Source organism: Thunnus thynnus, chromosome 14 (genome assembly GCF_963924715.1).
Source record: "Thunnus thynnus chromosome 14, fThuThy2.1, whole genome shotgun sequence".
Taxonomy (NCBI): domain Eukaryota; kingdom Metazoa; phylum Chordata; class Actinopteri; order Scombriformes; family Scombridae; genus Thunnus; species Thunnus thynnus.
The window spans coordinates 14,494,482-14,518,102 of NC_089530.1; the positions used below are offsets into that span (position 1 = coordinate 14,494,482).

General features: G+C 40.1%; 1 protein-coding gene across 3 annotated transcripts in view; it reads left to right on the forward strand.

Annotated features, from left to right (window-relative positions):
- The window catches only part of LOC137197010 (Kv channel-interacting protein 2-like), a 112,293-nt gene that overhangs the window by 80,494 nt on the left and 8,178 nt on the right, over window positions 1–23,621 (forward strand). The window lies entirely within an intron of this gene.

Sequence of the window (23,621 nt, forward strand, 5' to 3'; positions counted from 1 at the left end):
TAATTTTAAGATTTCTGTTTTATTTCAACCTTCTCTTGTGAGATTTATGATATAAAATGAGATTAATTTTCATGTAGCCATATGTAGATGACAACAATACTGTCTCTGTATCAGGCTCCTCATCGAAATGAAACTTGTTGTTATTAATAGGAACAATGTAACAGTTTGAGACACAATACATGCACATCTTAGCTTTTCCCACATTAGTGGTTTGTCAGTGAACGTCATCTCGAGCAAAAAACTAGCCAACAGGAGCTTAAAGATTCACCTTCTTCTGCGTCATAACAGAAAACATAAACGTCTCGTTAAATTAAGATATATTTATGTGTTATGGGAGAGAGTGTTGCAGCTTTTTTTTAAAGGCGATAATTGACGCACCTCATTTGACGCGTGTCATTTGATGCTGTTATGGCACACACTGCAGGCATCCGATTTGAAATACCAACGCCAGAGAACCAATACAGAATTGTCCTGTCGTTCTTTGTATTTACTGCTGCATTAGTTGGATATAATGAATGAATGAAAAGGAGAAATGCAGAGGAGGAAAATTAAACTAAGCGTCTGTTTCCACTGTAAATCATCTGTTGTGTCACAATTATGCAGGCAAGTGAACTCAAATGTAGGAACAACAGGCAGGTGACAGGAACTGAAGAAAATAATTGTTTATTTACCAGACTGGTTACTAGCAGACGAAGACAAAAACAGAACTGGCTGACTTGAAACACGAGGAGCAAAAAATAACAGCTGCAAACAGCAGGATACGTTGACCTCTAACTGACAAAGAACAGACAGACAGATAAATACACAAGGGGCAGGCAATTGGAAAAGGAGGGGAACACAAGGACTGGTTAACAATGAAGACAATGAGGGTGTGGCAGGCAACAAACAGGGCAAGGCTAACAAGACTAAACACTGAACAGGTGTGCAGGGGGAAACAGCCTGAGCAGGACTAGAGCAACACGTGAGAAACACAAGGTTACAAACTGTCAAGAATAAAACCAAAGCCAGGCAGAGATGAAACTAAAGAAAACCCTGGACTCAAACTAATATCGGCAACCCAAATAATCATCATGCAAGATAGTCTTTTAAAGACACAACTCAAATCAACTTTCTTCCACTCAATCCAGTCTAAACAAAAAGGGAGAAAAGTCTGGAGGACAGGTGATAGACTGCCATAACATGTTGAGTGTTTGATGGTTATTTATTGTGCTTTAGAACATACCGCCATGAAACAATCAGAAAATAACGTTTTATTTCTCTCATTCGCTCTACCGCCGCTCCCTCTCCTTGCTCAACCCCTAACCCTCGTGCGCGCTCGCTCGCTCACTCGTGCGCTCAGTTCACTCGTGCTATCTCTCTCTTTTTCGGCTGCAGAATCCAAAATCGAGGCAAGGTTGGAGTAGGGGTGTCAAGGCAGTTTGAAGTAGCTCATAATGCTTTTAGTGCGCATTCAGCCATTTAAAATAATAGATGTTCTTCATAATGTGCGTCAGGCGCTTTCAATGCATTTGGGCCTTAAGTCAAGGTGAAGGTCCAAAGAAAATATTGATAAAGCTGGGGGCTTTTTTAAAAAGTGAAAGGTATGGTTCAGTCCCCATCCCAATAATTTTCATACAGTCCCTTATTTAAGCAGATTTTAAACTAAAAAAAGTTCTCAACTACTTGAGAAAGAAAGAATGATGAAGTAATCTTCAGTTATGCTATTACCATACAGTCGATGCATTCTATTTAGGTTTGGTTTTAGCTGTTTTCCATCTTAAGGTCTTGTATTCACTTATGCATTACTCACTATACTGTATAGGGATTTATTATGTCTCAAAACAAAAAGAACAATAAAGGACAAATTTACATCCTTTTTTTTTGTCTTTGCAATGGCTGATGGTAGTTAGCTCTTGGATCATGACCATCAATCATGCAGTGTTCAAATGATCTCACAATGAGTTTACTATACTCAGACAATCCTATAAAATGGAATAATTTTTATTTCAGACACAGCCTAAAAAATTTTGCTGAGAGAAAAAGATGACGACCACTTTCCACTGAAGGCAAGAAGAATATATTCATATTGAATTAGTAACAGTAGGATGTTGTGATTGTGACCAAATGCAACAAACTGCTACTCAAAATAGTTTTCAGTTGAGCTACTTTTGTATTTTTGCTTGCATGGCTTTAAACATAATTTGCTCCTTTTATATAATATTTGTCAACTACTATTCTTCCTGCACCTGCTTCATCAACATTAACAATTATGTAAAAAAACTATTGCTTCTATCTTTTCAAATCCCTGTTTGTTTCCCAAATTTCTGTACTGAAGCCAGAACTCTTTTTCCAGTTGAGCTCCGATAGCAACACATCTAAAAAGTTAATGAGACATTGCATCGACTGGCAGACATACAGGCTGCAGAACAGATGCAGCGATCTCCGTACAGTGAAAATACACATCTGAACATATATATATTTCTTTATCTATTAGTTAAATCTGGCTTTTAACACTCTCTCCCAGTTACCAAGGAAACCGCATTAGGAAAATCAATGAAGGTAATGTCACCGGAGAGGGAGGGCATAGCTTAACTCTCCAAACCCCCCCCCCCCCAAACTATTTCTTTCTCATTGTGTTTGTGTCTGGCCCGCACTCTCTCTCTCTCTCCCTCTCTTGATTAGTCTTTCTCCCTCTCTCTCGTTTTCTATGCCATCTCCCACTCATCCTCTCCCCCCCCTCTTTATCTACCGCCTCTCCCTCACTCACTCACTCCCTCTTTCCCCCCTCACAACACTCGCTTCCTGACAACCACTGCCAAAGGACTAGCAGGCGCAGCACATCCCCAGATTCCATCACTCGACGGGGAGTGAAAGAAGAGAGAGGAGAGGGGAAGAAAAAAAACCTTAAACTTTAGCAAAGCACTTTAACCAGGTGGCAGTCTGGAGGTCTGCGTTGCAGCCTGTAGCTTCAGCAGTATGGCCTCCACCAGGAGATAGGAGGGGCTGACTGAGGCCAGATTTTGGGTGACAGAGGAGAAACACCAATCAAGCCAAGCTATCGGCCACGTTTTTTCTTTCCATCATAGTTGACAAGTTCTAAATTGGATCAAAGTGGGTAAAAGTGAGGTAGTAGGTTGAAGACGACTGGGCTACGCTGGGCTAAAGTTGGAAGAACTGCTCAGGTTGTGTGCAGTTTGGACGAATCTTGAGTTGCTGGCCAGACTCAGCCTGGCCCGGCCTGACCTGGCTCGGCAGCACAGTGTTGGGCGATGACCGACAGTGGTCTCCCAAGATGTTGAGTCTGGATGGCTTGGAGATGATTGCTGTACTGGTGGTCATGGGTCTTTTCATCAAAGTCCTGGAGCAGTTTGGGTTGTTTGAGCCCGTCGGCGGGGAAGGTAATGGATTTTCTAAGTTGATTTGTTGGCTTAATAACAGGACAATTAACCTACAGTAAAAAAAAAAAATGAGTTAAGAGATTTTATAGTTGCTGTGACTGTGTGAGAGTGCGCATGAGCTGATATTTTCATCTGCAGTGCCCCTTCCCTCTGGTCCTGAGTGGGCTGCAGTCCTGTCTGAGGGTTTGGGTTACCAGTACAACTCTTGGCCATGCAACACTCTCTCTCTCTCTCTCTCTCTCTCTCTCTCTCTCTCTCTCTCTCTCTCTCTCTCTCTCTGTCACACACACACACACACACACACACACACACACACACACACACACACACACACACACTCCCTCTCCCTCTCTCTCTCTCTGAGTAACTTTAGCTGTTTGTGAGGCCTCCCCCTGCCTCTGGGGTGTGTGCTTTTACCCTTTAATCGATAACACTATGGACAGAGTGGGTCTGAGTGCTGTATAGAGGCACTCACTCACTGAGGGAATGTCAGCCTTACTCTCAATACTCTCATTAACCTATAGCCTTAGTATGGCATTATATCAAGAGAGAAAATATGGCTCATTTTCTTCTCTGCACATCATAGGTCAAGATGTATTGTGGTTGGGTTGGCCTGATGTGATTAGACAACAACTTCAGTTCAAAAGTCTTTCACTAAATGATCGTACTTTATGTAAAAGAGACAGAACTTGATAGAAGCCCTCATTGATTTATGGTAAATTGGTCGACCATATACTCAGATTGTCGATTCACAGATGTCATAGTTTATAAAGGGAAACATATTTCAGATTTACATTTACAACATTTCAAACAATGCCTGTAAATGACGGGTTGATTGAAAAGGTCCTTGTCCTGTTCTGGCTCACTCCCAGGAGTTGTCAATGTGCACCGATGCCTTGTTTGGCCTGTCATATCTCGATGCCTCCCTCCTCCCCACTTTCCATCCCTTATTTACCTGTTGGACTGCACCCAGTCGTCAAGGTGTGCCAACAGCTCTGTCATCTCAAAAAAAAAAAAAGTTCCCCTTGGTAACTTTATTGTCTTAACTTGCTACAGAGTTCTGCATACACATGCATGCACACAAACAAACAAACACACACACCGGAGTCTCCATTTATTCTCCCATTACACTCTGAGCATCAGTCTTCGGCATTTTTTGACCATTCTTTATGGAAAATGGCAGCTTTGTGTGTGTGCCAACTCCCATGTTAGTACTTAAGCTAATGAATTTTCTCTTTAATGGACGAACCGAGTCCAGATGGCAGAAGGACTGTATTACTCTATCTGCAGAATCATAAAGAGTGCTCACTGGAAGGCTTGAACCAATGCATACTCCATATATGGGCATGTGATATACACTTGGTGCCCACATGACTCCATGAGTATGTCTGCTATGCTCATATGAAAAATATTTACAATGTACTGCTGAGACCATAATGTGATTAGTCAATTGATCTGTTTATTAATTTCAGCCCCCGTACAGCTGACACTCCCTCATTCATACTCATTAGTAATCTGTCTCCCTCCATACTCCTTCCCTTGCAAAATCAGCATCACTCCTCTATTAGAAATAGATTCTTTCATTCTGCTTGACCTTTCCACTATAATAGTGGAGGCTTGTGTCGGCTCCTTGCGTGGCCATGTGTCTTTCATTTACTTCTGTCTTCAGGATATTGATCTGCTGACGTGAGTTGACTTGACTGCAGTTAGTATGGTCACTGGTTACATGTGCTTTTACAGAACTGTTTCACTTCACTTTGGCAAAAAAGAGAAAAGCTGCAGGAACAGTCTTGAGATATGTTTCTATGTGTCTACAAAGATGACTTTCCACCAATTGAAGGTCAGTTTAGGAAAAGGAAAAAAACAGATAAAAAATTAATCGTGGTTAAAATGTCCCCCGGTCCTCCCTCGTTGCCAGACTCATCTTGCCAGACTTATACTAAGTCATTTTCTGGTGAGACAGAGCGAGACAAGTAAAATAAAGAGACTGTGAGACTCCCATTACTTTAATGAGCTGTGTTGCTGACCCTGCGCTGATTAAACACACACACACACACACACACACTGCATGCACATATTTTGTGCTCTCAAGAGAAAGTTAAAGAAGGTAGAAAAAAAGCAAACAGGATGTGTGTGAGGAGGATGCATCCAGTGTGTGTGAGGCTCACTCTGGTCTGGAAGTTTATAAGGCGCTGATAGATTTAAAGCTCATGGCTAATGGCTGGAGTGTGTTCTTTGAAAGTTTATGAGGTGGAAATTGAAGAGTTGTACGATGGGATATTCTGGCTTGAGCTGGATGGCGTTGTGCCTGAGGAAAGAGAGTTTCTAACAACACAGCGATTTCTTCTACCTCACTCTTGTTCTTAAAATATTCCCTGCACAGATTAACAAAAAACAAAAATAGCACAAGGTCCACATACTAGACATTTTTCAGAGCTTTCAGTTGCATCTTGTGGCCAGAGATGTTCTGAAAAAGTCATTTTTTTTCAAATTACCATTTCCAAGGTCACCTTCAGCTTGAATTCTCTGGATAAAATTTCAGACTTTAGACAAATAAATCTCAGCTACTGAAATGTTAACACTCCCACCTGTTCATGCCACTGATTTTTATTTTCATTCTGTCTTTCAGTGTCTATATCTTTCTTATCTACTGTACTCTGTGCTGCAGTGTGGCGTGGCATTCCTGGTTACTCACTTCCAGCATGAAAGTTGTGGCATCTTGCCACATCCACTGTGGTCTCTCTTAGCCTTTGATTTTGGAATAAATTGAGTTGGCACTAGTCTTGGATGTCAGGGACATGTTCCAGTGCTGCTTCATCACTTCTGAAAGACCTTCTGATATCATAATGTCTCTTCTTGTCCTCATATCAACTCATACCTGATTTAACAGTGTGATGAGGTCATACCAGTCTCCAGGATCTAATCCTTTATTTTCCAAAGTGATGCTTTACTTTGCTCCCTCTGTTTGATGGTGGCACACAGTTAAGAAACAAGGTCAAACTCATTTTGTTCAAGGTGCTTTGAAGGACCCAAGAAGGAGTCCAGGGACCTGGATTCAGTGGAGGGGGTTCTAGGATTTTGCAAGCCAGGACTGATTTGTACAACTATTTGAGATTTCAGTCAGAGACACTTAAGTCAAGAAATGCCTGTCAAGAAAGAAATGTCAAGAAAAAACCTTTAATAGCAAATGGTCACACTGCTCTTTGAGGGAGCCAATGAGAACTCTGCTAGGAGAACAAATCCCTCATAATAACTCATTCATGATCATTAGATCTTCGTTCATCAACAGTCTGAAAAATACAGCACATATGAACAACCAACTTTATTATTAATGGACGACCCACTCTACCTCCTGAGCCACAGCCACCCTCATCAGGTTCTAATGGCCTTGATGTACCTCTTCATGAATGGGACTCAACATCACTAGTCATCTGGTAGTCGAAAAGCAGGAAAATAAGCCAATGACTGTGAAGCATGAATGAAACGGCTGATGAGCTGTGGTAACTTGCTTCACACATATCTGTAAATATACTGTTTCGCTTGCCTCAAAGTTTAAAAATCATTCTTCAACTTGTCTGCCTGCAGTTTCTCTTTAAGACAGATTTTAACAAAAGAATAATTACATTTATGATGATTTAGATTTTAGATTTTTTAGGCAAACTGAAGAAGTATTGCTTTTCTTTGATAAAATTCTCCTTTTTATGTTAAATAAACCCACTGGATGATCTGAAAAATACATGTCAGAAAGTTGAAAACAGGATTGTTTTTCTTTGCTCATCACATTTTGGAGATACATGGTTTTTTTTCGCAGGACTCTCATGCTAAATCCAATGTTTTAAAGAGAAATAAATTGTGGGGAACCAAAATAGATTTGCTAAAGAGTTTTTGTTGATTAATACAGTCAAATCAGCTGGAATCATGCAGTCATGAGAAATATAATCAGAAATTAGTTTGTGAATGCAATGCTGTTTTTCATTGCACCATAATAATGTATGGGGTAAAACTATCAGCACAGTATAGTATACAAGTATATTTCAGCATAATATAATGATGGATTGTCATTGATAAGGGCTCAAAGTATCTTGAGTACAAAATATGCAGTGTACTTAGTTCTGTGATGCCTGTATCATAAGCAAATGATGAGGTGTGTGTGTGTGTGTGTGTGTGTGTGTGACAACATTGGCTGTCATGTTGATAACAGTGTGGAAGTAATGGAAGTGTCTTTGGTGGACATTATAGCTATAACTTTTAGCTCCATCATGGAAAAGCATCTCTTTGCTGTATACAATCAGGCTCAGCAAATCATTTTTTTCTGCTTAAGAGGGTTTTGGCTATGATCAGCACTGAGAGGTGTATGTGTGTGTCTGTGTGTGTGTGTGAGGGAATGAGATGGTATGAGGCAGAGGGATAAGTGCAGGTAAATTGCTTAGCGGTCAGCAGAGGATCCATTTGTGTCCAAGCACACACACACACACACACTCTCATAGAGCCACGTCCATCTGTCCTCATTGTAATTGCCCTTGAATGGATAAGCAAGCTAATGGAAAATGCAGCGAGTATGTGTGTGTATGTCTCACCTGTAGTGGAGCTGCGACCTGAAAACAGATTAAAAATGTCATCTGTGCCTTCTGATTTTTTGAAAAGAGTGATCATAATTGTACTCTGTTGGGGAAAGTTGAAACAAGGGCAGGTATACAGATGCTGTAGCTTCTATCAGTGATTTGAACAAGTATCCTGGTTGTGGCAAGCTTTATAAACGGTAATAAAACCGCAGTGCGCGTGGAGGAGACTGTCCTGGTTGTCCTTGTCTGAGGCTCTTTCTCTGTTTGCCCCTCTGATGGCGAGCCAGCTAGAAGATGAGAGCCTGGGACACAGGAGGATCAGACAGGGGATATTTAATACACAACTCCTCTCTATCCTCTCCATGCTTCTCTCTCTTTCGCTATTTGTCTCTCTCCCTCCTTTGTCGCTGTCTGTCTTTTTTTTTTTTTTTCCTTCAGCTCTCGTTACCTCTATTGGATAATGGTAGTCATGTGTGTATGTGTGTGTGTGGGTTTGTTATGTGGATGAGAGACTGTATTTGTACGGCAGGTGCTCTGTGGATAAAAGAACAGAAGTTGTTGACGTTCCGCTCCTCTTCTTCTGACACGCGTCTGCAGAAAGATGATAACATTGAGAATAAACTAACAAATTCACACACACACACACACACACACACACACAAATGCAGACCTGTCCTTGAAAATATCCCTCACTAACATTTGCGTTTGGGAGATTTGCATTAACACAGCTTAGCCTCGTGTCTGAAGACCTTTTCCGATACGCAGCTCAATCTGTAAATGTTCTGGAAACTTTACATGTTGCAGTAAGTTGTTTCAGGAATTTGCAGACATTATGATATTTCCTAAACTATTCTGCAAAATCCACAGTCCTCGTTTTGAGCAAAAATATATTCAAAAGTTCATCTGAAGATAATATCAGGCCTCAGCATTCTGTGAGTTATTCAAATAAAGTGAATATCCTCCACATTTAGTCTTTTAGTAGATCTGTTCGTCTTTGTGTTTCCCGAGACAGTGTTTTACAGCTGGGGTGAAAGGATAGTGATGAAAAGAGGGAATTTGACACTAAAAAGACTAACTTTGAAAGATATTGCGTTGATTTGACTAAATTGGACGACTGAATCTTCATATTAGCTTCAAGTAAACTTTGAAATACATTTTTGCACAGGAGGAGGCTTGTGGATTGCGTCCCTCATCGCTTATATTGAAAGTATATTATGAAGGGATCTCTTAATGACCAGTATGAACAGGAGGAATGATCACAGCAAGAAAAAAACATGCTTCAATATTCGTTTTGGGCACCTGACTATTGTTTTAGGACAGACTTGAAAAATTGTGAACCCATCCTTTAATGGTACCCTTACTTTTTTCTCAGTTTTGAGGTAGCAGTTTATCCTTGTTTGTTCATTGCTGTGCCGCCTATGGGAGAATTTGCTGGTTCACTGTCCTCATTGGTCATGGTTGCTAGGTAATGTTGATTTACTGTAGCTAATTAGATAGCTCTGCTGTTCACACAACTGTCATTTTTATGTTTTAAAATAAGGATGGTCTAAAGTTTTTTAAGCATCAGTGGTCAAAATGTAACATATGTGCACACTGTAACTTTGTGGACCTAGTGGGTTGAGGAAGCTTTCTAAATTCATCCTGAAATTAATTGACTAATAAGTAAACTTCTCCCAGTTTTCTTTCCCAAAAAGGTCCCCAGTCACCCACTCAAAATGCTGAATGAAAACATGAGAAAAGTACAGTTTGATTTCTGGCTTTCTGCTGCTTATTAACCCAATTACTCTATCTGTTCTCACATCTTTTTCTCTTATTCTTTACAATCTCTCTTGCACACGTACGGGGTTAGTTCGGATTTTTGGCTGTACCACAACAGTGGGGCCAGCCCTATATACTCAAATGTCTGTCCGTCACTGAGTCACTCACCGACTGATGAAGTTACACCATTGGTCAGCTGAAGTCAGCAGAAGCTTGGGACAGCCAAGTATCCCAGAATGCATTTCGTACCAATGGATGGCTGAGATTTTTAGCCAGGGCAAAAGCTGCAGGACTGTTAATATGTTATTTTATTAAGTTTTCATATTTTTTAGATCAACTGTTTGGGTCGAGGAGCTGACCTGCAGCGTAATACAGTGCACAGCATGCGTAGGAATACGGAAGTGAGAAAATGTAATGCCAAAGGAAAGGGCTGTCTGACGGCAAGGTAAAGAGGTGATAATATTCTAAATATAGCGTACATTTAAACTGATAGTGATTTTTTTAAGTGTGCCTTTTTTAGATGTCTAAAATACATTGTGCTGCTGCCTACAGTTGCGTACTGTAGCTTCCGTGCCAGTACTCTGGCCTGCTTCTCCAAACTGGGAGCATGCCGGCCCAAATCTACTGTGGATAATACACTGACTATGGATAAGTACGTCATACAAACCCGCTTAAAAAAATCTGAACTAACCATTTAACAAGGGCACACAAGCCTTGTAGCGGGATTCACCAGGATAAAACATTTATGTTGGGCAGACATAGAGACAGAGTAGCTATTATCACCACGTTTTACAATAACAAAGGGAGGCTATAGGCTGCTGTCATTGTGCCATTGATTTAACTGCCAATTTAATCTTCATTCATGGCTGGATTCCAATAAATGTTTGGGAGACTACTGGGAACTCTTCTGTAGACTACTGCCTGCTGGTTGAGTTTTGGTTCAAACTGAGTTTAGTTCAATGTTTCACTGTCTTTTGCTCCAACATAGTAATGTGTTGTGTGGCTGAAAATTGTTACTTTGCTCTGTAATAGAGTTGCTGTGACAGTAATTTTCCCTTAAGATTTGTTGCAATGGTCTTTTTAGAAGCAAATCTTTCAGCAACTGGAAGTGAACCTTTAGGGAGCTGAGATTTGAACCCTGTATTAGGTACTAGAAAGTTTTTTTTTGTTTTTTTCTTTTTCTGTAGTATCGACCTATTCAGGATGTTTACCTGATTTAGCTCCAGGCAGGAGACAGCAGAGCAGAGTGTTTATGATTTGATAGCAAATAAGTTTAGAAGATTGTTGTGAGTGATGCAAACCCAATTTACATTGACTGCTTTACACCACTCAAAAACACAGGATGCATTTTAAAAAGCATAAATGCAGCTGATGGCCAGACAGGAAGGTTCAAAGTATAACAGCTTTTAAAGCAGTTTTGTCTGCTGTAGTTTTGATGTGAAACATATAGCAATCACATAGCAAACGTTAGTGTTTCTGTTCCTTGCAGCGTTGTGTGAATGTGTGCGTGATGCATTTGGTAATTGCTAATGGCTTGTGATCTTTCATTACCCTCCCACTGTTAGTCTGGTCTCTGGTGCGGAATTTAAATGAAGGACAATAACAAAGAGAAACAGAGAATAGCTAGAGGTGAGCAGGACTATGAATACAGTGTTACAGCTAATCAAATGTCTTACCTCGCACTGCCCTCTTCAGGTGTAAAAGCTAATTGCTGCAATATGCAGTTGGAAAGGTCAGAGGTTTCCGAACATGTGCCTTCAGGACTCAACAATATAACAGTGCTATTTAGTTTGTTTTAGGGCTGCAACTGCATGATTTTTTTTTTTATTTGTTGTTATTTTTGTTCTTTTAATGCATTACAAACCTCTTATATATTAAGTTCTTCTATATCAACTGTAACATAAACAGTTATTTAAATTAGAGACATGGCCATATATACCAATCATGTTCCAGAAAAACTATTAATAAATATAACTCTTTACTGTCATTTCAGTATAGATGCTGTTAACACACACACAGAAATAATCCATTACTTCTTGTTTCCTCTAAAGAGAAAACCCTCTGTCTTCTGTCTCATCGGATTGACTGACCTGTGTGCGCTTTCTAAAGAAAACTGTTCATTAGCCGCTCTCTGTAGTTTATGCTGAAAGGACTCAGTAGAATGAATCTGTTTTTGTACCACATCGTGGTATTAAAAATATCCTCAAAAGCTAATGATCTATGCAAATGGATCTCTTCTTTCGCTTATCTAATTGGAAACACACTAGCCAATTTTGAGCACCATTTGTCAATGACCTCCTCTGTGTCTCCTTCACCGCACGCATTCACACACACATGCAGATAATAACACACACAGACACACACTTTCCCCCCTCTCTCTCTCTCTTAGACATTTTAATCAGTTTTGAGAGGAATAATTGCCCAGGTAGACGTCTAAATATGGAGGTATTTCAATTACTCGCCGTGTCTGGCTTCAGGCAAAATATGCCTCACAGAGACTAATCAACTAAGACTGATTAACCTAACATTTTATTACAATCTGAGTATGTGGGTGCGTGTGTGAGGGTGTGTGTGAGGGGGTCAGCATCTACTGTAGATTATCACTGAGGCAGGTGAATGTCCATCATTAGATCACAGATGTCTTGTATACTGTTAGTAAACTGGTTAGGCTAAAATTAACTCTTGTAGTTCATCTGTAATTTTTTTCCCCCCTGAAGGAATCTCACTGCTCTTACAAGAGCTTTTGAAGTCATGAGTTGAGGTCAGTGGGAAAGAGGAAGCCTATCTAAGGAACTTGGAATGGAAGATGTTTTGTACACTCATCACTGGTCTGCTAATTATATCACACACTCTCACAAATTCCAAGCTGCTGGAAATGTACTGCACAAATTGCATTTCTGAGTAACACTGAGGTGAACAGTAAAGGGGTGCTATGTGTGCATGTTTGCAGTTAGGGATGTTTTTTCATTATTTGCCAGATTAAGAGAAGCTTCCGGTGGCATTGATCTTGTGATTTGCAGGTCAAAAGATGTGTAGACACTTGAAGGAATAGTTAGACATTTTGGGAAATACGTTTATTTGCTTTTTCTGCTGCTGAGAGTTAGATGAGATCCACTACTGCTATTACCACATTTATTTTCGTCCATTCAATATGAAGCCGGAGCCAGCAACTGGCTAGTTTAGCTTAGCATAAAGAGTAAAATAGACCATACCCTGAGACTTTTTGCATAGAGCTCCAGGGAAGTCACCAAGCCAGGCCAAAAAAATCTGGTACAATAACCCACCATAAAACCATAACTTGTCATTTTTATACTTTGTGGGGATTAAACAAACAAGATATAATGTGTTTAGTTTAACATGTGACCTTTTAGAGTTGTTGTTTGTCTGTTACCTTCATACAGAGACAGGCTAGCTGTTTCCCCCTGTTTCTAGTCTTTATGCTAAGCTAAGCTAACCAGGTGCTCAGTCAGAAAGCAAAAAAGTGCAATTCCCAGAATGAAAATGAGAGCTTGGCTCTCACCAAAACTCCCTTGAAAAAAATAACTGAAAAAAATGTTAAACTATTCCTTTAATCTGCTTTAAAAGTGAATATCTTTCCGACAACTAGATTACGTAATTTTTTTTCAATGGCATGACCATAGTTAAATGTGAAGCAGCTCCTTAATACATGTCGAAATATATTTACTAGAAGGCAAAACTTAAACTTTTCAACCAAATTTAATGCAGTTGTTACCTCAACGTCAAATGTACACATGATTACAATCAGTGCATCAATGAATCAAGCTGAAATTTATGATACCATTAATAGAAAGCAACCACAACAACAGTAGGAAGTTCAAAGGTCAGTGCCTTACAATATTCTTGGAATGACAGACACGTCATGTCTGAGCAAAGTTTTAGGAAAGAAACAAAGTTAAAGAGGAGAGTCTTTTGTTTATTTGCAATATATTGATCTTACATTTCTGTCTCAGTATATGACAGATATCCTCCAGCTTTATGTAAGAGATAATGACGGTTAGGTGCGACCAGCCTTAATCTCTCACACTTTCATCCTTGATTTGACTCTCCGACTGCAGATTGTGTTTGAGAATTTACTGGCCTGAATATGTCACTTTATTTGGGAATGTATGCAGCCCGATTAGTTAATCATACCCATAAATGTATGCAGAGTATAGGGTAATTTAATGCTTTATGTAGATTAGAAATCTCTATAAGTGGCCAGCTGTGAAGTATTTTACATTTAATGGCCATTTTTATTAAATGTGTTCTCTTTTACTCTCTCTTTACTGTATTAATGTCTGATTCTTAGGTGCCATTAGTGCCATTCCCTAAAAGGTCTCCTTTACTGTGTTGGAAGCAGTTTCTGTCTGTGACCGCAAAAATATTTCTTGTTGCCATTTTGTCTGCCACAGAGCATAAGTCTGCCTCAGAGTAAGTGTAGGTTGTTTAGTCTCACAAGGCTGCTTGAAGACTTATGCTCTCCAAGGCACAGCAGCTACAGTATAGCTGCAGGTCTTATTTTGACTCAAAGAATCATTAATCACACGACGGACAGATCAAGCCCTCCACAGACCTCTCTGTCTCCCCCAGTTTACCGTTTACTCTCCCCTCCATCTCCTGGTTTCTTTCTGTAGACAGATCAAGTCCTCCGCAGACCTCTTTGTCTCCCCCAACTTCCCTTTTACCCTCCTCTCTATCTCCTGGTTTCTTTCTGCATGGCGTGGAGCCAACCTGCTCACAGGCATGAAGAATCAGAAACAAAACAGTATACAATCTTTACAAAATTAAGCCTTTAAAGTGAATTTAGCCGCTGACTAAACATTGTCTCTCCCCTCTTCATGTTCCATCCTCTTTCTGCTTTAAAAACAGGGAGTGCAATTGAACATGGAGTGGACAATGAAGCTAAGTGGGGTCACTTTCCATGTTTATTGAAGTCCACCTTCTGTTTAGGGATGCACTAATCCAACTTTTTCTCTCTCAACACTGATTCTGATACCTCAACTCAGTGTGTATCTGCTCATACCAAGTACTGATCTGTTACCAGGGTCCTGTTTTTCTAAATTTTCTGTGTGTATACCTCACTGGATGTACTTTACTGTATGTAAGGTAACATGAAGCCAAGGATGATGAGGCACTTAGAAGTGAGTTAGTCACCCACTGCCACTGACTAACTGACAGCAGAAACACTGTTATATAATAGCGTTGGCAAATAAACTGTATTTAATATGAACTGGTCACATCTGGTCGATACCTTAATAAGGTCAGGATCAGGTCTGATACGGATCTGGTGTATCAGATTGGTGCATCGCTACTCCTATTTAGAATGGTTATTTCCATCATCAAATCCCAAAAGGGCTCAAAAGGTCATCTTTGTTTCCTGCTACACTTTGTTAAAAGGTTAAAGGCCTTTTAACAAAAAAACAACCTTACAAGTCAACCAAAATGCATCATCATCTAGTCAATGTAGTAATTTTTAGTTTTTCAGCTGAAACTCTTTAGAGAATCTGTCTGTCTGTCTGTGGTAGAATGTCAGTGTGACAGATGTGACATCAATCTATCCCATCCCAACTGAAATACTCCCTGCTGCACTGGATTACATATGCAATACATGTTATAGCCAGATTTCACCTCCAGGCTGTGTGTTCGTGTGTGCATGTGTGTTGACTTTACACTCAGGGGAGAATGCCACATCTGTGAGTTTGTCCACAGTAGCCGCTGGGTCAGATGCCTTGCCTCTCTGTTCTTCCCTCCCTTCTCCTCTCTCCTAATTTTGTCCTTCATTTTCTGCCTTGCTACTTCTTTTCGATCATTTGTTTTTGGATTCAACTCTCGCTGTCTCCTTGCTGCTGTTAGATCCTCCTTTAACCATTCCATTTTGCCCCTCCTTTCCCCGTTTCTTGTACTATCTCATCTCCCAATTCATTCCTCTCATCTATCTTTTGTATTTCCCCCTTCTCTGTTTCCCCTCTTTACGGTAGCTATGGGAACTGGGGGTGCAGCACCCCCGCCACCAGGTGGCTGGCAACCTATAGGCCCATTTGTGTTGTTGTAATAATTTATTTTTTTCTGTCATGTGCAAGCCGGTCCAGCAAAAATAGACCCTGGCGTAAAAACAGTGGAGTGGGGAAAAGAACCAGGCGTGCCCGACAGAGCTGGAACGCGATGCAGCTGCTTATTGTGGACATTACACTCCACTCTACCAGTCCCTGTAGGCTATATTGCTTTTTAAATTATATTGAGCAGTGCAGGCTTTCCAGGTGATTTCTTTATTGTGTATTGTACTGATGTATGAGTGTTTTCTTTAACAGTTTACTTAACAGATTACAGAGGCTGCTTTCAGTAATTGTAAACATTACCATGCGAACAGTAATGTCACAGCAAAACTAAAAACTGTAGTTATAAACTTGACAGGACAGAGCAAACTCTCCAGGGGAAACAGAATTAAACTTTTAGCTTCTGAAATAAATTGTTTTAGACAGCTCTGATGGAGCTCAGGATTTATCAGGAGGACGGCTGCTTTACTCCAAATAATTTCACTGTATGAACCTGGACTGTATGTGTCACCTTTTGGATGTGTAGAAGAACACAGAACATTAATTACCATTACATCCTGACCGAGCCTGTCAGCGTGTCTGAAGATTTAAATAATCAATGAAGTTACGGTGCTGTGCGTAAATGTGCCCAGCGTCTCTCTGCGAGGGGATCACTGGAGATATTTAATAAACTCCAAAAAAAAAAAAAAAAAAAAAAAATGTTGGGGGGCGGGGTTAATAGTCAGCACCCCACACCCCCAACAGAAATCATATTCCCGCGGCTATGCCTACAAGTAGTACTCCTCTATCCTTTTCTCTCCTTCCATTTCTCCTCTTTCATCCCTTCACTCATTCCCATCACTCCATCACTGACCCAATTAAACATGGGGAGGGACACAGCGGGAGGAGAGTGACGAAGGTAAGGCAAAGAGAGAGGAGGAGAGGGAGGACAGACAGAGAATAGAGAGAGTTTGAGCGTCTGGAAGCAGCTGGAATATCAGTCAGAAAACAACCTGCCAGGACACACACTGTGAATTGTCCGAACTTCACCTGGAACTTAAACAACCTTTGACAGCCTTGGAGGCGGCGGGGGTGGAGCAGCAAGTAAACAGTCCTGCTCCCACGCACCTACCATTCCCAATGAGGAAACGAGGAGAATAACAATCTACCTTCGGTGAAGAAACTGGGCGGGGTGCCGTGCGGAGTTAGGATGGCCGAATATCGGCATATAGAGGGAGACTGAGAGGAAAGACTAAAGAGACGAAGACGGTGTATTTCTGGTTGGAGCTGAGGGGGGTTGGACGTGCTTGCCCTGGGGCAAGAGATAGATTTTTGTTGACAGAAGCAGAGAGAGGAATTTGGAAAGGATGCATCTGTTCTTTCAAGACAAGTGGGAGGTGGAGGGGCTGCAGACGGTGGGCATCCTCCTGGTGGTCTGCAGCTCCCTCAAACTGATGCACTTTCTGGGGCTTATCGACCTTTCAGTGGCAGGTAAGAGAAACGGTAAGAGAGCAAGAGAGAGAGAGGCGCAGAGTAAGAAGTCAAAATGATGAATATGGCGAGGGGACGTTAGGAGGAAAAGACTCAGCTGGAAAATGGATGTCTACATATGTTTTTGTGCTTTTCTGCAGAGTTTATTAAGGTTAAATGTAACAAAGTAGCTGTCACAGCTTTGTCATAAGTATTTATGGTCCTCTGTGTGTGTGTGTGTGTGTGTATGTGTGTGTGCAGTAGTGTCTGAGAGAGTCAGGGACTGAAATACTAAAGTAAAAACAGTGAGTCCATACCTCTTTCTAACTCACATATTAGTGCTGTATGTTAAAACATATATAGCAAAACAGTTTACTTGGCATGTAGAGTACTGCTCAACTTGTGAAAACTTTTGTATAATATCTTCTGTGTGTGTCTCTGGAGGAGCTTTCCAAAGATAACCCTAGTGATGTCATCAGGGTTAGCTCAGCTTGGGCTTGAGGTGATATACAGTAGAGATGAACACAGCAAATGAAGGGGGAGGAAAACATGCAAAAAGGTACCCAACTGGAATCAAACCAGCGACATTGCAGTTATGTGTTATGCATCTCAACCACTTGGCCACCAGGACACACCAAGGCTATAAAGTTCTAGCAGAAAGCCTTTATTACTGGTCTAGGATGATGTTTGAGCTGTCTTTTCTTAATCTGCCTCTCGTAAGTCCTCCAACTTCATGAAAGTGCAATACTGAATAACTGGAGTGCAGTTAAGAGTTAAATGGGGGGAGATGAATTACATGAGGTAAATGTCCCAGGCAGCTACATGAAGAACCATCTGAACCATCAGGACATCTATAAATACTATTTCTGGGCTCATATACGTACAGTACCAGTCAGAAGTTTGAACACACCTTCCTATTCACTTGAATGAGAAAGTGTGTATTGTATTTGAGAAAACGGCGCCTTTTTTAAAACTACAGTATTACTTGTCTCGTCACTAGGTGTCAGGAGGGACTACAGATACAGTAGCTGAAAGGTCCAATGTTGGATCTGCACAACTGACCTATATCTCTATTAACAGTGTATCATTGTTGCTCTATAATAGGTTTGCTGCCTTCACTCTAGTTGAGGAATTACATGGTTTCTCTTTTCCTTGAGAAAATCCACAGATCTCTTGGGTTTATGAATCATGAAGCTCCTTCAAAAGTTATTGGATATTGCCAAAAAAAATGTGTTGCCAAGCTAAAAATAGAGCTGTTTTTCTTATTTCCTGAGGAGTTGTGATGATCTGTCAGTGTACTCTGGGGGAAACTATTGAACTAATTGCACAATCACTACAGGGCGCAATGGGTACGAGTGTCATAATGCTGCACAACAGTAAGAACAGACAGCTGCTTTTTTTTCGGTCTGATGAGGAATAGACAGTTTTCTGCCTACTCTGGCCAAAATGAAAGAATTACTGCTTTCATTGTCATTGCCACTAAAAAAAAACAATTTGAACTTCAAAGGCTGGAGAACAAATGTATTGCATGTTACTTCAATAGCGCAAGGAGCGCAGTAACCTACTTGTTTTGAACAAAGGACCACAGCATTCTGTTAATATTAGATACAACTTCCGTAGTAGGTATTTTAGTTGATAAAAGACAAACACAGCCTGGTTTCTGTGCTTAGATAGCTGGAAAGAAAAATAGATGCATAGATCCTCACATTTGGGGCATGTTTTATCAAATCTAGGGGCCCTTAAAGAGACGTGCTTGTGTGCATGTGTGTATTAAAATGAGGTTAATCCCTCTGAGATCAAATATCTCTATTCCAAGAGAGACTTGGCCAAGACAGCCTGGGCACAACAAGCAATATATTTCATCACTGGCAGAGGAAAAAATTACAGAGAAAGAATCAGAGGAGACAAAAAGAGGAGATGGAGAGAGCGCAGTGAGACAGGGAGATGGAAAAAGGTGTCTCAGTCCTAAAACAAGCCTATCTAAGCACTGACAGTTTCCAGTAGATTCTGCTTTTGTTGTCTTTACAAGTATTTCAAGCTCAGTGTCCCAAATCATGAAGGTTTGTTTGTTTTGTTTTACTTATTTCTGTCCAGGCTTTCAGAACGATCAGTGGGAATTCAGTTTAGTCTGTTTGCACCCAGAGACAAGACATATCTCTAACACAACAACAATCAGAGTTGGGAAGAAACTGTACAAACTTAGAAATGCACTGTGATTACTTGCCAATAGATGCATTTTAAGTGCTGGTGGCATATAATTAGGTAGATTTATTTATGTACTGTAAATAATTTGACTGTCGTGTTTACACTTTTGTTTGCTACTTTACACTTCTCATCGTATCTCAGAGGTATGTAGTGTAAATTTGACTTGACAGCTGTAGTTATACGTACAACCAATTAATATACAGTGTACAGTAAATTAAACTTACAACAGAATAAAAAGTAGTTAGGATTAGTTGGCAAAACAGTCTCTCCTCAAGTTTAATTTAGTAGCTGTTCTGGAGCTTTTGAATGTATCACATGATCTTCCTCAGCAGATGGAGCAGCCCAGATGTCAAAGAATTGTAGATCATCAAATTTTATGAACACTTCACCGATGTCTCTGTCAGTGACAACATCAAAATGTTACATTCACAGTTAGGCATCGGTAATAGTAATCTAATAATATGAATATAATGTTGTGCTGCTTCATGTTTACTTTTGCTTTTGCTTTTCATACATTAATTGTATTGTGCTCCTAATACTTAAGGACTTCTACTTTGGAAGAATTACAAATGTAAGGGAGTGTTTTTATATTTTGGTGCTGCTACTTTTACTTAAAGCCCCCAAAAATCTGAGTCAAACTTCAGCTTTTTTTGTAATATAAATTTAATTGTTGCTTTTTAGTTACAAATATTTAAAACCTTTATGGACAGGTGCTCAGAGTTAAAAAGGGGCACATGGAACAAGATTTTAAAAGACCATACACCAACATAATTTACAGCATAGCCTGTTGAATTATAGCGACCCATATTCAAACAAAATGTAACATTGAATCTTACAACAAACCACATCGTACTATGTCATTGTCCCCCACCTGATGAAATCAGAGGGGGACTATGATTCTTTCTCTATTGTGTGTGTGTGTGTGTGTGTGTGTGTGTGTGTGTGTGTGTGTGTGTGTGTCCTGTTGGCACCTATCAAACATCACACAGCCAAAGGCAACATTCTCTGCAGGCTGGACGAGGTACACTGAGAGCTGAGAACCATAATTGCCACAGTGTAGATCAGGAACTTTGAGGACAGAGGTTTTTTTATTGTAAGGGTAAATGAAAGGCCCAAGGCTTCATGTATTTTTATCTGAAGGACTCACTTTATGTGTTTGACTGAATGGCATATAAAACAGTTTGCTTTCAAAAACAAAAACCCCTGAGCGGTGAAAAGGCTGCTCCTTTAAAGACATTCATCATACACACATTGTGTCTAAACAAAGAATATGCTTTTGATATTGTGACAAACATGTAGCTCTTCAAATCCCATGATTACAAAGACATTTTAAAAAACTACAAGACGTACAACAACTGGGATTGAAAGGGGAGAATCTTTAAAGACTATAAAATAGGGCTAAAAATAGTGGAGAGGCAGAGTTCAAAAGTAGTGCAAGAGACAGTTAGACAAAACCACACAGCTATAAAATCTTATCTTTAAAAAAAGCACAAGTTAGGTGCAAGCAGCACATGGCTGCCATTTCATAATTTATTTTAATTTAGATCTTTGTTTCTGCAAAAGTAAGAAAACATTCTGAGATCTATATTTAACGGCTCCAAGCAACACAGTAGAAAAATATTTATAAATCCTTAGACACCATTTACTGTATTTCAGAACATGTTTTGGCTGAAACACCTTATTGGATGTTGGATTTTTAATGGTTCTAAAATGGAGATGTCACTGAATAAAGATTCAGCTTTGGAGGTTTCTTTAATATACATTTCTCCAAACAAAAATGAGAATAAAATGAATTGTGATACTTTTCAGTACTTTTCTGCTACTTCTCGTCAGCACATCTTCAATGTTTAAAACAATAAGAAACATCCACTGAGTTGGGATGTGTCATTTTCAGTTGTTTCCTAACGTACAGTTACTGAGGTCAACAACCTTTTAACAGCTTAAGAAAACATCATGTTAGTAGAGTTGTGTTGTGTTAGTACCTGTATTAAAAGATCTGTAAGTCCTTTTATAGGTGTTTTCAATCTTGTGCTTTGACTTTTGTTAGTGGGGATGCCCTTTTGTTTACATGTGGATAACAGATTGTGCCTTTAAAAATATTTACCAGAACAGTAATTCATCTAGGTACAGGTGTAAGTTTCTTACCAGTTTCCCTGCTTTGAATTTGTTCATGTCTCTCCATCACCTGACAACTGGGCTGTTTCTGTGTTTCTCTTTCCTCCTTAAACTTTTTCTTTGAATATTGAATTGAATTGAATATCGGCTGTGCCTTCTTTACTTTCTCCTTGTTTTTCTTTCAACACCATTACATTCTGCAATTCTTCCTCATTTCTGTCTCCTCCCTCTTCTTATTCCTTGACTCAATCTCTAAAAATGTAATGAGATGTACTTTTTAAAGTCTGAGTGAGCATGAAGCAGAACTTTAACTTTTATGGTGTTAATTATAGTAACTGTGGACAAACAACACGCAGTGGAAATGCATCAGCAGTCAAGCTATCCAAACTATCGAGCTACATTAACATTACTGCAATGTAAAGCATCAACACAGATTTAACTGGACGGTTAAACTACACTAATGCCAACTTAAAAAACTTGAGTTTCACTGTTTTGCTAGCTACTTACTTTGTTGACTTTTGTCAATCAGATTATTATTTGATGCTGCACATGTCAGTTAGTGTTATGTGATCCTCTGAACTCGTCTTAATTCGTCTGTCTCATGAAAGCAGGTCCAGTCTACCTGCTAGCTTCAACACAGATGGTTTGTTTGTTTTAAAAACAGCATAGCAGGAGTGGGTGGTGGTTTGTTGGTCACTGGTTGTTACCAGGAACAGCTGTCTCTGTGTCTCATACGGGGATACAGTGTTCAAACGGAAAACAAAACGAGCGCTCCTAGAAGCTACAACAGAAACTGTAGGGACAGAAACGGTAGGAAACCAGTCTGAACTAATGGCTATAAAGTGATGGACTAGCTAAACATAAAATATGCCTTGACAAAAGGGAACTTTGGACATCAAGGGGCAAAGGGGCAGGTGCTCGGGCACCCTCAGCCCACTGCCCTCTCTGCACATGCTTGTTAGGTAATATTTTAATAGATTCAAAAATTCAGCTAGGTTTGATTAGATTTGATTGACTGGCAGCATACAGTACATGTACAATGATTAGCAACATCACCACTGTAATCACATTTTGATTTAATGTTGCTTAATCCTAATTGGTGCACAGAAATACATGACATCACCATTTCTAACTGAGCCCTGCCCTCTTCAAACCCATGAGAGAAGCAAGGACTAAAACACAAATGCAGAAATCTGTCATGTGAAATTACAAAAACTTAAGCAGAAAAACTTAAGCATGTACATTAGGACCCCATTGGTCACCTGATCGACAATATATGTTTTCAAGGCCTTTATGTAAATGATCTCAGTACTTTTTGCACCACTGCTCAGAAATGCATTATTACTTTCAGATTACTTTGCCATCAGACAAATTTTTAGATTTACTTTGACGTATTTATGATGTAAAGGCTTTGATAAGAAAAGGTGAACGATGACAAGGAGCAGGGTCATACAAACGTTACTTGTCATGTGGATTGCCTGTCACTACATAATTTGTCCTCTGACTCTCACAAGTATCTGTGACCCGATAATAAATACAGATATTTTTTGTACCTTTGGCTGTTGGTCAAAGTATTTAATGTTCATCCCTGTATCATGGTCAGGTTGGGTCCATGGAAAAAGATAATGTACTTACACAGACCCTGGGGAAGAGGGCTAGGCCTGTGCTAGGTGGCTGGACATATTAATCTTGTTTCCATTGGCCGATGTGCTCCCCCTCTTCCGGCTTCAAATGACGCCAGAGCCCCGGCCAGAGTCTCAGAGGCTCCATGGGATAGAGGGACAACAGGGTGACACATCACAGAGACTAGATTGTCAGTGAAGGTTCTGTGGTTGTATTGGTTTCCACCCCATCATGGCTTTCATCCCTCAGACTGCTGGGGTCTTGCTGAAAGGGGTGAGAGGCCTGTTACTATGGAAACTAAGAGGCACGAGTAAGTATGCGGGTTCATGTGTGCGTATGTGTTTTACTTCCTCTATCTGCCTTTCATATTGAGAGATTTCCAATCTTTGCAACATGCCAAATTAAGGATCAAGAAATTTGTTGGCTTTGCTGCTTGGAGATGAACTGATGATGTGTTGGGTTCAATTTGAAGTGGACTT